This window comes from Balaenoptera physalus (assembly GCF_965194825.1).
Source record: "Balaenoptera physalus genome assembly, chromosome: 7".
NCBI lineage: Eukaryota > Metazoa > Chordata > Mammalia > Artiodactyla > Balaenopteridae > Balaenoptera > Balaenoptera physalus.
This window is the reverse complement of record NC_138886.1, coordinates 94493737-94508586: the sequence shown is the minus strand read 5'-3', so window position 1 is coordinate 94508586 and position 14850 is coordinate 94493737. Positions and strand designations below refer to the sequence as shown.

The 14850-nt window shown below is 39.0% G+C and overlaps 1 pseudogene across 1 annotated transcript in view; it reads left to right on the top strand.

The window, feature by feature from the left end:
* LOC309664497 (dihydropyrimidinase-like) overlaps nucleotides 1–14850 on the top strand; it is a 78366-nt pseudogene that overhangs the window by 28853 nt on the left and 34663 nt on the right. Inside the window, exons 5-6 of the transcript in view lie at nucleotides 6558–6782; nucleotides 8865–9007. The product of the transcript in view is annotated as a dihydropyrimidinase-like (transcript). The remainder of the gene's footprint in view (nucleotides 1–6557; nucleotides 6783–8864; nucleotides 9008–14850) is intronic.

Here is a 14850-nt window from a genome sequence, read left to right as displayed (position 1 = left end):
TTGAGTTCAAGCTGTAGCTGCTTCTACTTTCCTTTAGAAGCATTGCCATCCCATCAGCTTTCTGTCTTCCTACAATCTGTCATAACCTCTGGTCGGCCATGGTTCCTCTTTTTATTCTCAGCACAGTTTTGGATTTTGTTCATCTGTTGTACATCTTCACCAGGGTTTGATGTGAACTGGGAAGCAAGAGACGGGAATGCATGTTCAGTCCATCAGCTTTCTTTCAAAGCCTGCGGTTTCCCTACCATGATATTTCCTTTTAGCATTCAGCACCTGCAATAAAAAGTGAAAAGCAGGTTACAGGGAAAAGAAGAAAGCTTTCACATGCAAGCCATGGAAAGCTGAGTTGCCTTTGACCGTTTGCAAGGAATTTCAATTTCATGCTTATTTCAAGTCTCAGTTAATCTAAGTTGAGTAACTAGGTTAGTTCCCATCTTTACTGTGAGAAGCCACTTTTGCAAAAAATGAGGCAAAGGAATCAGAAGGCTGTCCCTAGGGTGTTATCCTTTTCTTCCAGAAGCAGAATCCCCCCTCCCTTGCTCCATACCCCCAGTATAAAGTTGGACAAACCAGCTGAAATTGTATCTCATATACAAGTTCCCACCTACCACTCTCAGACCTCTCTCACTCACTGTACTCTAGTCTTTGTCCAAATAGTATATGTGTCAATATATGTCATTTGTTTCAGTGGCAGAGGTATTTTTTACTTTGGTTTGAGTAGCTTTGGGTATCGATGTTCCTTTTCTGCCGTGTATTGACATATGGAATTAATAATGTTTAAAAAAACATATTGTTCACCTCTCCTTCCCACCTCCCAGTAAAACTTGCATGCATATGGATTCATTACTTTTCTGGTGCTTTGCTTAGAATGGTGGCGATTTCTCCCAGCAACTTACTTGATGCTCTCTTTGGTGTATATCTGTTATAATAAATTTGTTTACCAATTAATGACTGAAATTTTCAGTACTTTTTTTTAGTTCCCTGTTTAACTTGTTTTAATTTACCTTAATAAAGCTAATTCTATTTTATATCCATATTTGTGTCTTTAGGGGATAAATATGACTCTCACTTGAACTTATTAATAAAATGTTTTCTTTATGCTTTTCATAAAAAACCAAGTTATTGGACATCTAATATATGCTTGGCACTGTGCTCTTGGCATTGGATTTGCAAAAATGATTAAGATAACTTTGGTTCTCAGGTAGCTCACAGTGAACTGGGCTACATGATGGTTGGGGGTTTTTGTTTGCTTTGCTTTGCTTTGGTTTTGGTTTTCCATGTTGTAGAAAGCTTTATTTTCTAGGCTTTATTGCTGTAAAATATAAACTTCTCTTACAGAGAGGTTTAGATGTCCTATTTTCCATTTTATTTAAACTCTGCCCCACCCCCCCCCACAGCGTATTTCTTTTGTATTTGGGGACTAACAGGGAAAAAGGGCCACACAGAGGCCACTCTCTGCCCATGTGGTCACACTGCCCCCTGCTTGTTGGTGCTGAAGAGAGAAAACCAAATCTCACGCAAGTACTATGAGCTGATGCTTGGTAACCAGTGCTTTTCCTAAGAAAGGGTTGATGTGTGCCCGAGTTAAGGTGGATTTGAATCTCAGGCTTCCTTTTTTCTCTCTTGTGCATGAACATCCGAACATCCCTTGTCCTTTAAATTTAGAACAAGATGATTTACCTTATGTCCAACTGCAAAGCAGTTCAAGACTGCCCATTTTAAAAGATTAAAAAAAAAAAAAAGAATTGTGTAACCATAAGGAAACTAACATTTGTAGAATGTATTTGTTTGCTGCTCTAACAAAGTACCACAGACTGGGTGGCTTAAAACAACGGAAATTAATTTTCTTACAGTCCTGGAGGCTAGAAGTTCAAGACCTAAGTGTTGGCAACATTGGTTTTCCTGTGGGCACTGAAGGAAGGATGCGTGCGCTCCAGACCTCTCTCCTTGGCTTGGAAGGGCTGTCTCCTCCCTGTGTCTTCACGTTGTCTTCCCTCTGTGTGTGTGTGTGTGTGTCCAGATTTCCTCTCCTTATAAGGACCCCAGTCGTATTGAATGAGGGCTCACTTCTAATGACCTCATTTTAACCTAATTACCTCTTTAAAGCGCCCTATCTCCAAATACAGTCACATTCTGAGATACTGGGGGTTAGGACTTTAACATGTGAATTTTGACAAGGGACACAATTCAGCTCATAACATGAAGTGACTGCAGGATCCCAGGAAGATGCTAGGTATTTTCGTATACGTTAAGTTGTTTGATCCTCACAAAATTGCCACACTAGAGGGACTTTATGATCCCATTTCATAGATGAGAAAAACTGAGACCAAGAGCAATGACTTATCATGCACAAGGTCACCAACTAAAAGCAAGATCAGGATTTGAACCTAAATCTGTGTGAGCTACTTTATTATGCTGCTTCTACATATTTTCCTTCTCAATTATTTTCTTTCTTTGTAAGTGTAATATTTTGAATGCAAGCAAAGCCCAGGAAGGTTCTACTTTATCCTTCTAGCTGGGAGAAATAATTTTTATAAAAGCGTTTGGCCTTCTGTTTGGCAGGCAGTGCTTCCACTCCTGGGCACCTATGCCAGCTTCTCTGCATCTTTCAACCTTTTCTAAAAGATCCCATGACTTGATTACATGCTGCTCCCAAATTCAGACAAGATGTTGACATCTGCTCTGTCACTTTCATCTAATAAACAATGGGCTGTCTGGTCAGGGATGGGGCGTAGTTTTGGTTGCTTTGACATGTTTCACTATTTGGAAGTCGTAACAATGTCTCAGAGAGCGGAACTCCTTTAACTGGGAGATTGCATCATAAGTGAAGACTCTTTTTTGGTTTTGAGCTAAAGGATGGAGAAAGAAGGAGAGAACACGTATGGGGAGACAGGATACAACATAATGTGAAACTTGCTGAGACAGTGGGAGGATATTAATGATGGATATGTACTGTCTCCCAGGAGTTGCTGAAATCGTCTGGTCTCGAATGTAATCAGGAGAGTATCAGACTAGGACAGATTTAGGACTTTTCATTACTAACCTGTTAAGTGTAGCAAATCAAACCAGTAAGTGAAATTGGAAAATTGCTTAACCATGTCCACAGATCTTATGGTTGACTTTTAAAAATACATGCTCTTTACCAAGAAATGAAAAATGATACTTTTCCTACTAACATACTGCGTATGTATGGTATGTTATCAGTATACTAGGATTCTAATTCTAATGTTCCACTCACTACCCCTGTGTCATAGACAAATTAGTCTTATTGAGTGTCAGTTTCTTTGTCTGTCAAATCAGTGTTTGGGTTGCCATGAAGGTCAAGTAAGGTATATGATCTTCAAGCTGTATTTGCAAACTCTAGAGTGCTATACATACATTAGATATGTTTATTACTACTTTATTTCTGGCCCAAATCTAACAGAACCCGCCATTATGCTGAATTAATCTAGTTTGATTCTTCAATTGATGTATTATCCAGGCCCCTTGTTTCCTTTTTACAGCTTGCATGCTGTTTAGTCCTTTGAAAAATGTCTTAGAACCATTGTGGGTTCTAAGGGAAGAATAGTTAGAAATTTTTACTTTTTTATTTTTTCATTTTTTTAAGTACTTACAGATAATTAATAGGGAGACAGTTGAAAATAACCCTGTTAACGAAGAGATTGTTGTATATACCAAAAAAGTGGCACGTCATATTTTAAAGGTGCTAAGCCCTTCCAAGGAAATTACCTGTCATCTGGTTTCAAAAGAGTCCTGGCAAACTCGTGGTAGATGCTGACACTTTTAATTTTTCCTGAGAGCTATTAAAATTGTAGAAATTTTGGAACTGTATTCCCATACCACCTTGATGGGCCAAATGATTGAACAGAACATGTGATTAGACTCTTTCCTCTGTAATGAAGTACCAGGAAAAATCCTGAGTTGGCAACTTGTAAAGCGATTGCAGATCAAGAATCTGAGTTTTTCATTGTCCAAGCATCCATAAGAAGTTCTCTTGGAATAGGAAGGTCTCTTTGTACCTGCAAATACAATACCATGCCTGTCCTGTTATCTCTCCAGTAAATAGTGCATTACCTCTTAGTTCATGTTAAAAGTGATTGTTTCTTGTTCGGTACACCAGAAGGAGATACTAACGGCATTTCCTCTTTTCTGGGAATAGGACAGTAAGAAACGGGGTGGGATTCACCTAATGTGTGTATATCGTGAAAGTGAAGGATATTAGCCGTGGCTAAGTTCTTGGAGGAGAACTTTTATTAACAGTAGTTTGATGCTAGGTTACATAAGAGGCAAAGTTGGTTAGGCTTCAAGCAGCCTTGCTTTCAGGGTTTTTCAAATCCCTAGGCTCACTGGAGGAAGATGGCTCATTTTGGGGAGAAATGATCTGTGAGGTAATAGGGTGCTACGTTCCAACTCAGTATGACTCAGGCAGCTGGTGGCCATCCACGGTCAGGACTCTGAGGAAATCAGTGCATTTCAGTTGTGTATCAGGATTTTAACTAAAGTCTGGCATCTGGTTAACTAGAGTGAAGTAATTGGGATGCCAGCTTCTCCTTTCTGTGCACTCTCCTTCATGACTGCTTGGATATGAGCAGGTTGGTGCCAAAGAATCTATTATGCTGACAAATCCTAATCAGAGATAGGCTCCTGATTTTAAATTCAAATTCACTACAAGTTATTAACTTTTCTAACATAGTGTGCTTTTGATGGCCTCATTTGCATGATTTTATAAATATGCATTCCTGGCTACAATTTTATTATCTGAGTGTTATTTTATTTAACATAAGTTTTTAGAGGAGGTTTATACCTTAAGGGTGTGCAAAGATGATCAATCTACTTGCAACAGAGATATAGTGTGGTTGGACTCCGTATGACCATATGATCATTGTCATCAGGATAGTATAGTGTAGAGGTTAGGACCACTCAAGTCAAAATGCCTGGATTCGGACCCTACCTTCTCCACCCCATCTATGCTGAGTGCATGTAATTTAACTGTACAGAAGTTACTTAATCCTATAAGCCTTAACCTCATCTTTTTTAAAAGTTTTATCTTTATTTATTCTCTTAAAATATAGTTGATTTACAATGCTGTGTTAGTTTCAGGTGTACCGCAAAGTGATTCAGTTATACACATATATACATATATATATATTCTTTTTCAGATTCTTTTCCCTTATAGATTATTACAAAATATTAAATATAGTTCCCTGTGCTATACAGTAGGTCCTCGTTGTTTATCTGTTTTACATATAGTAGTGTGTATTTGTTAATCCCAAGCTCCTAATTTATCCCTCCCTCCCTTCCCCTTTGGTAACCATAAGTTTGTTTTCTATGTCTGTGGGTCTATTTCTGTTTTGTAAATAAGTTCGTTTGTATCATTGTTTTTTAGATTCCACATATAAGCGATATCATATGCTATTTCTCTTTCTCTGTCTGGCTTACTTCACTTAGTGTATGATAATCTCTAGGTCCATCCATGTTGCTGCAAATGGAGGTCTGGACCTTCCATTGACCTCCCAGTCTTCTGTTCTACTTGATCTCACAGGCCCTGGGGAATCCTTCATCTGGAGACCCAAAAGCATTGGCTTAATTGTGTTATGATGTGGTGTAAAATCTCTCCTGGCCACAGAGAAATCAGATCATTTTTACTGAAATTTTCCTCTGCTCTGATTTTTTCGTTGTCTTTTCTATCTCTTGCTGCCTAGGTCCAGGTCTCTTCAATATGCCCCATTTTTATCGTACAGAATAGTCTTGAATATTTTTCTATGCTGATATAACCCAGGAACCAGATGTGCTTGTTGTATAGATACAAGAGATGATGATCTAGGGCAGAGCCACTGGAGAGGTGAAAGGCAAAATCCTACCCTCTGAGCAGGTTATCCCCATGAAAGGCCATCCAAACTATTTTCAGATGCTGTTTTGGGAGACATTTTGATCATTTTTTCTTGAGAAATACACCATTCGTGGACATTCAGACATTCCCCATTCACGGATACTCAGATCCAGGTTAACAAAGAGCTTTTCACCACAGACTGTCCAAGAGTTCACTTGCCATTTCCTTTCAGGCTCCTACCTCCTTCAGCCTTCTACATCCCCGAGGTGACTCACAGGTCAAAGCACAATTCCTGTTGCTCGTGACCTCAACATCCTCAGCCAGTGTCCCACCTCTGCTCATCACAACATTGCCATGTGGCCAGGGGCTGCCTCTGTTCATGTGAATCACCCTGGTTCATCTTTGTGTAGCTCTGTACTCACAAGAAATGTTCACTTATGTTATTGCCAGTGATCCTGAATACTTGTCATCAAGTATATATAATTACCAATTTCTAGATGAGAAACTGAGCATTGGACAAACTCATAGTCATATAACCAATAGGTGATGGAGCCTAGAACCCACTTTTTCTGACCCAAGCACGATCCTTCATCATGCTTCATGTAAGAGTATTATTCTCCAAAAGTGTTTCCTGGAATAGAGACAGGCATGGGTGAAATATGTACTTGAAAAAAGCTGCTCATTCTCCATTGCAGTTTTCTGACTATCAGTTGAGAATGGGGTCCAGAGACCAGGGAAGGTTATGGTAGCTTCCTCCTGACATATTCTATCTACTCACCCCTATTGCTCTTGTGTGTTTCTCTTTTACAGTGGTGATCTAACCATAACAGGGTCTGACCACTGCACTTTCAACACCTGCCAGAAAGCTCTTGGGAAGGATGATTTTACTAAGATTCCCAATGGAGTGAATGGTGTTGAGGACCGGATGTCAGTAACATGGGAAAAAGGCGTGGTGAGTTTCACAGGATTCAGTCTGTTTTGCCTGATTTTTCAGCCAGAATCTGGCCCATTTTAGGACCAGAGTGGCAAAAGCCTTCATAGAGAAGTTTTTTGATTGTTTTCACTAGAGTGGAAACTAGGAATACAACAGTATCAGCACCACCATGCCATCCCCCAAGATAATAATGAAAAACAATTTTCTTCTCTGCATGGTTTAGAGGATGCTTTGCACCACGATGCAGACATTAGGGGATAAATTTAGATTGGGTACCTAGAGGATTATTCTTGAAATCTTTGAAATGTAATAGCACTTCGACTTGATTTCCATGTTTTTGAATCCTAGTTCCTTATGTGTCACTGATACAAATACTTGGAATGATTGAAAGGACATGAAGAATTTTTATTACGTTCATACCTCCTTTTCATAGAAAAATGTAGATATCCCTTTTAAAGAACTTTTGGATATTACGTTTTAAAAACTGCTGTATGAGGTTACATGAATAATAATCCAAAATATAGAAAGATTTTTTAAAAAATTTCATGATTTAAAATTTTCTACCTGAGGATGAAGAAGAATCAAATGGCTAAATGTTCATATGTTAGCTTATCCAGCCAGCTGGCAAGTGTAGTTGTAAAGATCAGCAGTGGAGACTTGCCTGGTAAGACCTGAGGTCCCCATTGTCATGCCATTCTCACCCATCTCTCAGAACCCCTCCCTTCAATGGCACATTAATCACATCTCACACCTCAGAATCCCTTACACATACCCCTGACTTCTAGCTCTAATATTTTACCAGGTCTTGTCAATTTTATTTCCAAAATGCCTCCTTATTTCCACCATCATGTCCACCATTCTACTTTGAGTCCCATGTCTTGTTTGGACCATTGCAGTAGTCTCACAGCTGGTGCCCCTGCCTCCACTCTCTGGCTTACTACAATCTATCCCATACTCTAAGACCAGAGTTGCCTTTCAAACACCAGGGTCTGTTCATGCTACTTTCCTCTCTAAAATCCTTTAATTTTCAGCATTACTTATTGGATGATATTTGAACAGTTAATTTCCATGCAAGGACCTTCAAAACATCTCTACAGCCCTATCTTCTACCTATTGTCCTCTCCACCCCCTGCTACCTCTACCCTAATTCTAAGCATCCCAGATGACTTTTCTTCTTTTTCTCTTTGCTTAGACTTTCTTGATAACAGTCCAACCTTTCACTTTGAACTTGTGTGAATTACAATGAGTACCTTCATTACAGCAGATTTTCATAATATATAAAGTGTAGAAATGGCTTTCAAGTGATCAGATACTTCATAATATACAGGAGCCTATGTTATTTTCTGAAACATTCAGATGGTTTATTTAGGGGAAAATTACTTTCAGGACATGGTTCTTAATGTTTTTATGAGATGGGGACCCTTTGATAATTCAATAAACCTTAAGGATGCTCTTGCCATGTAAATGTACATAGGGATAAATTCTCAACATTTAAAAACAAATCATTTTAGAGGGATCACATCCCACTGAAGTTTGTCCATATTAAAATCTCTTATAGCAGACTGTCCATGACTGTTGGTTCATGTAAATTTCAGTAGCACAAAATTGAACCTCTTAGTTGATTTCTAAAAGCGTTGTCACCTGAATTATAGGTCTATCTTATTTTAACTCTATAATATTCCATATAATGTCTACATGATCATCTCATAAATCTTAGGCCCAGATTATAAATGTAGTAGGTGGTGGTAGTAAACTTCAAACAAGAATTGGAAATATTGTTACCAATATTTAGCTCTTGTCTGTGTGATTTTGGAAAGAATGGGAAAAATTAATGGAGCTGTTTTGTTAAGCTGATAGGTTTTTGAAAAATTATCTTCAGGCTTCCATATATAACCCCATTCATCCCCATCATTATCATTATGATTGTTTAAGATTTATCAGTATTCACAGATGTGTTTGGCTTCACGATATAAGAAATTCGATGCAGTTTTATTTGGTTCTAAGAGAGAAAATTCTTATACTTTGATTGACAGGAGATTTTTAGTGTTTTATCATTTATCAGGAAAAGAAATGTATTTTCTTCCTTGAATTGTTTTACAGCACAGTGGCCAAATGGATGAAAACTGGTTCGTGGCAGTTACCAGCACAAATGCAGCTAAAATCTTTAATCTGTATCCAAGAAAAGGAAGAATAGCTGTGGGCTGAGATGCTGACATTGTGATTTGGGACCCAAAAGCCACAAGGTAAGTCTAAGTTTTTGTATTGGCTTCTCCATGGAGACAAAGCACTAACTTGCAAAGAAATTTTCATTGGCCTTAATCAGCCATTTCTTATTAGGTGATTTATTTAGCCAGGCTCAGGTATTTTGAGCCTATGCACAAGATAAAGGTTTTGATGTACAAACATTCTTTTGTTTTCCTTGGCATAGAGAATGCAAAAGTTGTGTTGCTTCCCATTCCCTGGAAATGCATGTGTGTATAAAACCAGTATGAATGTCCCACTTCAGTGCTTGGCAAACACCTGAGTTCACATGGAGGAAAGGTGCAGAGCAATGAAGAAAAGGAAAGGCTTAGTTTGAAAAGGGCTGCATTGAAAACTCGAAATAATTACAGCCTTCTTGCAGCTTCCAGATAGAAAAATTCCAGCACAAAGGATGTCACTTTTAGTTAGCCAAATTTTCCAGCTGAGCTCATCTTGAGTCTGTCATTCCCAGTAGACTCCGGCTTTTTGTTTCCAATTTCCATAATTCTATGTGAGTATCGCAGGTTTGGCTGATTGCACCAATTCAGAAAAGTATTCAATAGAAGCTGAAGCTTTGTTAATTTCTCCTTATAGGATGTTGGCACAGACAACACCTGCATCCTGATTTCTGTTTTTCATAAACTCTGCAGCTGTAATGGAGAAAATCCCACATACTTTAACATTGCGTGTGTGTGTGCATGCACGTGTACGTGTGAAAACAGGGATACGATAAGACCTTCTACCCTTACTGAATAGGCATTTATTCAAAGTCTATTAAGGGTTATGTTGTAGTAAATGGACGTCTATGTAGGCATACCTTATTGCACTTCACAGATACCATGTTTTTAACTAAGTGAGAGTTTGTGGCAAACCTGCATGGAGCAAGTCTATCAGCACCAGTTTTCCAATAGCATTTGCTCAGTTTGTGTCTCTGCATCATATTTTAGTAATTCTTGTAATACTTCAAGCTTTTTCATTATTATTACATTGGTTGTGGTGATCAGTGATTTTTTTTTTTTAATTAATTTATTTATTTATTTGGTTGGGCCAGGTCTTAGTTGCAGCATATGGGATCTTCACTGTGGCACGTGGGATCTTTAGTTGTGGCATGCGGGCTCTAGTTCCCTGACCAGGGATCGAACCTGGGCCCCCTGCGTTGGGAGCACGGAGTCTTAACCACTGGACCACCAGGGAAGTCCGATCAGTGATCTTTGATGTTACTATTGTAATTGTTTGGGGACGAACTGAGCCCCTGTAAGACAGTGAACTTGTGTGTGCTCTCACTACTCCACCAAACGGCTGTTCCCCCGTCTCTCTCCCTCTTCTTGGGCCTGCCTGTTCCCTGAAACACAACAATATTGAAATTCGGCCAGTTAATAACCCTACAGTGGCCTCTAAGTGTTCAAGTGAAAGGAACAGTTTCACGTCTCTCACTTTAAATCAAAAGCTAGAAATGATTAAGGCAAGTTGAAAGCTGAGATAGGCTGAAAGCTAGGCCTCTTGCACCCAACAGTTAGCCAAGTTGTGAATGCAAAAGAAAAGTTATTGAAAGAAATTAAAGGTGCTACTCCAGTGAACACACGAATGATGAGAAAGTGAAACAGCCTTATTGCTGATACGGAGAAAGTTTTAGTGGTCTGGATAGAGGATCCAACCAGCCACAGCATTCCCTTAAACCAAAGCCTAATCCAGAGCTTTAACTCTCTTCCATTCTATGAAGGCTGAGAGAGGTGAGGAAACTGCAGAAGAAGAGTTTGAAGTTAGCAGAGGTTGGCTCATGAGGTTTCAGGAAAGAAGTCATCTCCGTAACGTAAAAGCACAAGGTAACGCAGCAAGTGACCCAGAAGATCTAGCTAAGATCATTAATGAAGGTGGCTACACTGCACAACAGGTTTTCAATGTAGATGAAACAGCCTTATATCGGTAGAAGATGCCACCTAGGACTTCCACAGCTAGAGAGGAAAAGTCAGTGCCTGGCTTCAAAGCTTCAAAGGACAGGCTGACTCTTTTGTTAGGGGCTAATGCAGCTGGTAACTTTAAGTTGAAGTTAGTACTCATTTACCATTCTGAAAATCCTAGAGCCCTTAAGAATTATGCTAAATCTACTCTGCCTGTGCTCTCTAAACGGAACAACAAAGCCTGGATGACAGCACATCTGTGGATATTGCTGAATATTTTAAGCCCCGCTGATGAGAGCAACTTCTCAGAAAAAAAGATTCCTTTTGAAATATGACTGCTCAGTGACTATGCACTTGGTGACCCAAGAGCTCTGATGGAGATGCACAGCAAGATTCATGTTGTTTTCATGCCTGCTGACCCAACACCCATTCTGCAGCTCATGAATCAGGAGTAATTGCAACTTTTAAGTCTCATTTTTTAAGAAATACATTTCATAAGGCTATAGCTACCATAGATAGTGATTCCTCTGATGGATCTGGGCAAAGTCAGTTGAAAACCTTCTGGAAAGGATTCACCATTCTAGATGCCATTAAGAACATTCGTGATTCATGGGAAGAGGTCAAAGTATCAACATTCACAGGAGTTTGGAAGAAGTTGATTCCAACCCTCATGGATGACTTTGAGGAGTTCAAGACTTCAGTGGAGGAAGTAACTGCAGATGTGGTGGAAATAGCAAGAGAACTAGAAATAGAAGTGGGGCCTGAGGTTGTGAATGAATTGTTGCAATCTCATAATAAAGCTTTCATGGATGAGAAGTTGCTTCTCATGTGTGAGCAAAGAAAGTAGTTTCTTGAGATGAAATCTACTCCTGATGAAGATGCTGTGAAGGTGTTGAAATGACAACAAAGGATTTAGAATATCCTGTAAACTTAGTTGATAAAGCAGAGGCAGGGTTTGAGAGGATTACCTCCGATTTTGAAAGAAGTTCTGCTGTAGGTAAAATGCTATCAAACAGTATTGCATGCTACAGAGAATTTTTTCGTCAAAGGAAGAGTCAATCGATGCGGCAAACTTTATTGTTGTCTTATTTTAAGAAATTGCCACTGCCACCTCAATCTTCAGCAGTCACCACTCTGGTCAGTCAGCAGCCATTAACATTCAGGCAAGACCCTCCACCAGCAAAAACATTAGGACTTTGCCGAAGGCTCAGATGATGGTTAGCACTTTTTAGCAATAAAATAATTTTTCATTAAAGTATGTATATTGTTTCTTTAGACATAATGCTACTGCACACTTAATAGACACAGTATAGTATAAACATAAGTTTTATATGCCCTGGGAAACCAAAAAATTCATGTGACTTGCTCTATGATGATATTCAGTTTATTACAGTGCTCTGGAACCAAACCTGCACTATCTCCAAGGTATGCCTGTATTCTTCCAGATTCATTATTCTATGGAGCCTCCTCTTCAACCACCCCTTCTATCCCATTTCTCACATTCTGCAGTTTTCACACTGAAAAAGATGAATAAGCATAGTGTAAAAAATTCTGACGGTGGCTTAGAGAAAATTCTTAAAGGGTTGGAGAAGCAAGATATAAGTCAAAGAAATCCAAAGAGGGCTAGATCATTTCAACACATCCTCCCAAGTAAAGATAATATTTCTGTGTGTTTCAAAAGGACATTAAAACAAGAAAAGAAAATCAAAAAGGTCTCCAGTTTTTTAAAAGTCTCCGAGAGTCAGAGAAATAGAACCCTGTGGTTCATCTGCCTCCAGCCAAACTAGATAAATATAAAATAACCTTAGTAATTTTGTGTAACACTTTCTAAGGTGACAAAACATTTTTGCATTTCTCATGAGATTCTAACAAAAACCTTCGGAAGTAGGCATAAAAATGATTAATATCTCATTTTACAGATGAGAGAGTGGACGGACACTCAGAGACCTTAAATGACATGCCTGGGTTCTCCAGCTTGGCACTGATGAGCTGGGAACAGGATCTACACATCAGGCTCTTGGGCTGTGCTGGTTTTCTTTATGCTTAGCGCTTAGTTATACACAATAAGCAGACATCAATAGAGAAGACTCAGCACTAGTAATCACATGCCAGTATGTATCATTTAACTAAAAGACACATATATAAAAATGTAAATATTTAATTTTCTGATATCATTACTGTTACAAAGTGAAGGAAAGATATTATATAAGAAATACTAGAGAACCGATGAGCGAAAGTGATAGAAACTTAAAAGCACAGAGGCTTTTTAGCTTGACCTTAAGTTAGTTATTCTTAGGCTAGAAATGAAGGAAATTAAGCAGGTAATATATAGACCTTAAAAAAGAATAAGAACTAAACATCTGGATCATTACGGGCTATTCTGAAACAACTGACTAGGAAAAGGAGGACAAAGAATGTTATAGAAATCAGTAGCTAACACTGGTGAGAGAGTGGTCTAAATTGATATAGTCTGAAAACATGACTCAAAGAGACATAATCACAGCCTATAAATATCCTCCAAGCAACAATATATGTGGTAAGTAAAGGAAGTGAATTATTCACAACCTGGAGTTCAGGTCATTTTTCTTTGTCCAGTTGTCTAAGGAAGACAATGCTTTACACCTGAGCTGGTGTTGTCCTCAGACTTTACAACAGCAGAGGAGACTTAAGGCTGGTACCGCTGGAGATACCCAGGTGTAGGGTTAAAAAGAAGATCCACAGGGAATGGCCTTCCCATGGCTCTCCACCTTGCTAGGAATTAGACCGGATAGTTTGAGTGTTTTCATTTCTCCCTCACCTTTGAAAAGGAATACATATTTGGACAAGGAGAAAGTGCATTTATCATAGTTCATATCAAAAGAGAGAATTTGACAGAAACTGAATGCTGATCCCTTATCCAGGTCGATCTCTAGCACCAGCCGTCTCTACTCTTGGCCTGCTTGTTAGGAGAAAGTTGCTCATCTGAGCTGGCTGTTCCTGGCCAAAATTTATGCTGATGACCTCAAGGAGGACCTGTCTGGTGCGAGACAATGTTTTAAGCCTTCGCTAACTGTCCGCACGTCACCCATAGCTTCCCCCTGTCTCCAGCCACTCCCCCACCTCCGTGAGGGTTTGCCTCTTCTCGCCTCGCAGACTGCGTTCTCTGGAATGCCGCACGCCCACCGACCACACTGCGTCACAGCCTTTATTCACTGTCTTTCTCCCTCGTTAACATTCTTGAAGTCTAATTCCATTTTTTAAAATAAACGTGTTGTTTCAGAATAGTTTTAGATGTACAGAAAAGTTGCAAAGTTAGCACAGAGACTCCCAAATGCCCCACAGTGGGTTTCCGTTATGATTATCTTACGTTGCTCCGATACATTTGCTACAATGAATGAACCAGTTTTGATAGGTTAGTATTAACTAGAGTTCATACTTTGAGACTTTCTTAGTTTTTGCCTAATATTCTTTTTCCATTCCAGGATCTCATCCAGGACACCACATGACATTTAGTCGTCATGTTTCCTTAGGCTCCTTTGGTCTCTGAGAATTTTTCTGACTTTATTTTTTTATTTTTATTGAAGTACAGTTGATGTACAATGTGTTAATTTCTTCTGTACAGCAAAGTGATTCAGTTATACACACATACATATATATATATATATATATATATATATATGTTCTTTTTTATATTCTTTTCCATTATGGTTTATCACAGGATACTGAATATAGTTCCCTGTGCTGTACAGTAGGACCTTGTTGTTTATCCATTCTGTATATAACACTTGGCATCTGCTAATCCCAGCCTCCCACTCCATCCCTCCCTCTTGACAACCACAAGTCTGTTCTGTATGTTTCTGACTTTATTTTTGATGACCTTGACAGTTTTGAGGAATTCTGGTCAGGTATTTTGCAGAATGTCTATTTCTTTTTTTTTGTTTTGACGTTTCTCTCAATGTTAGCCTGGG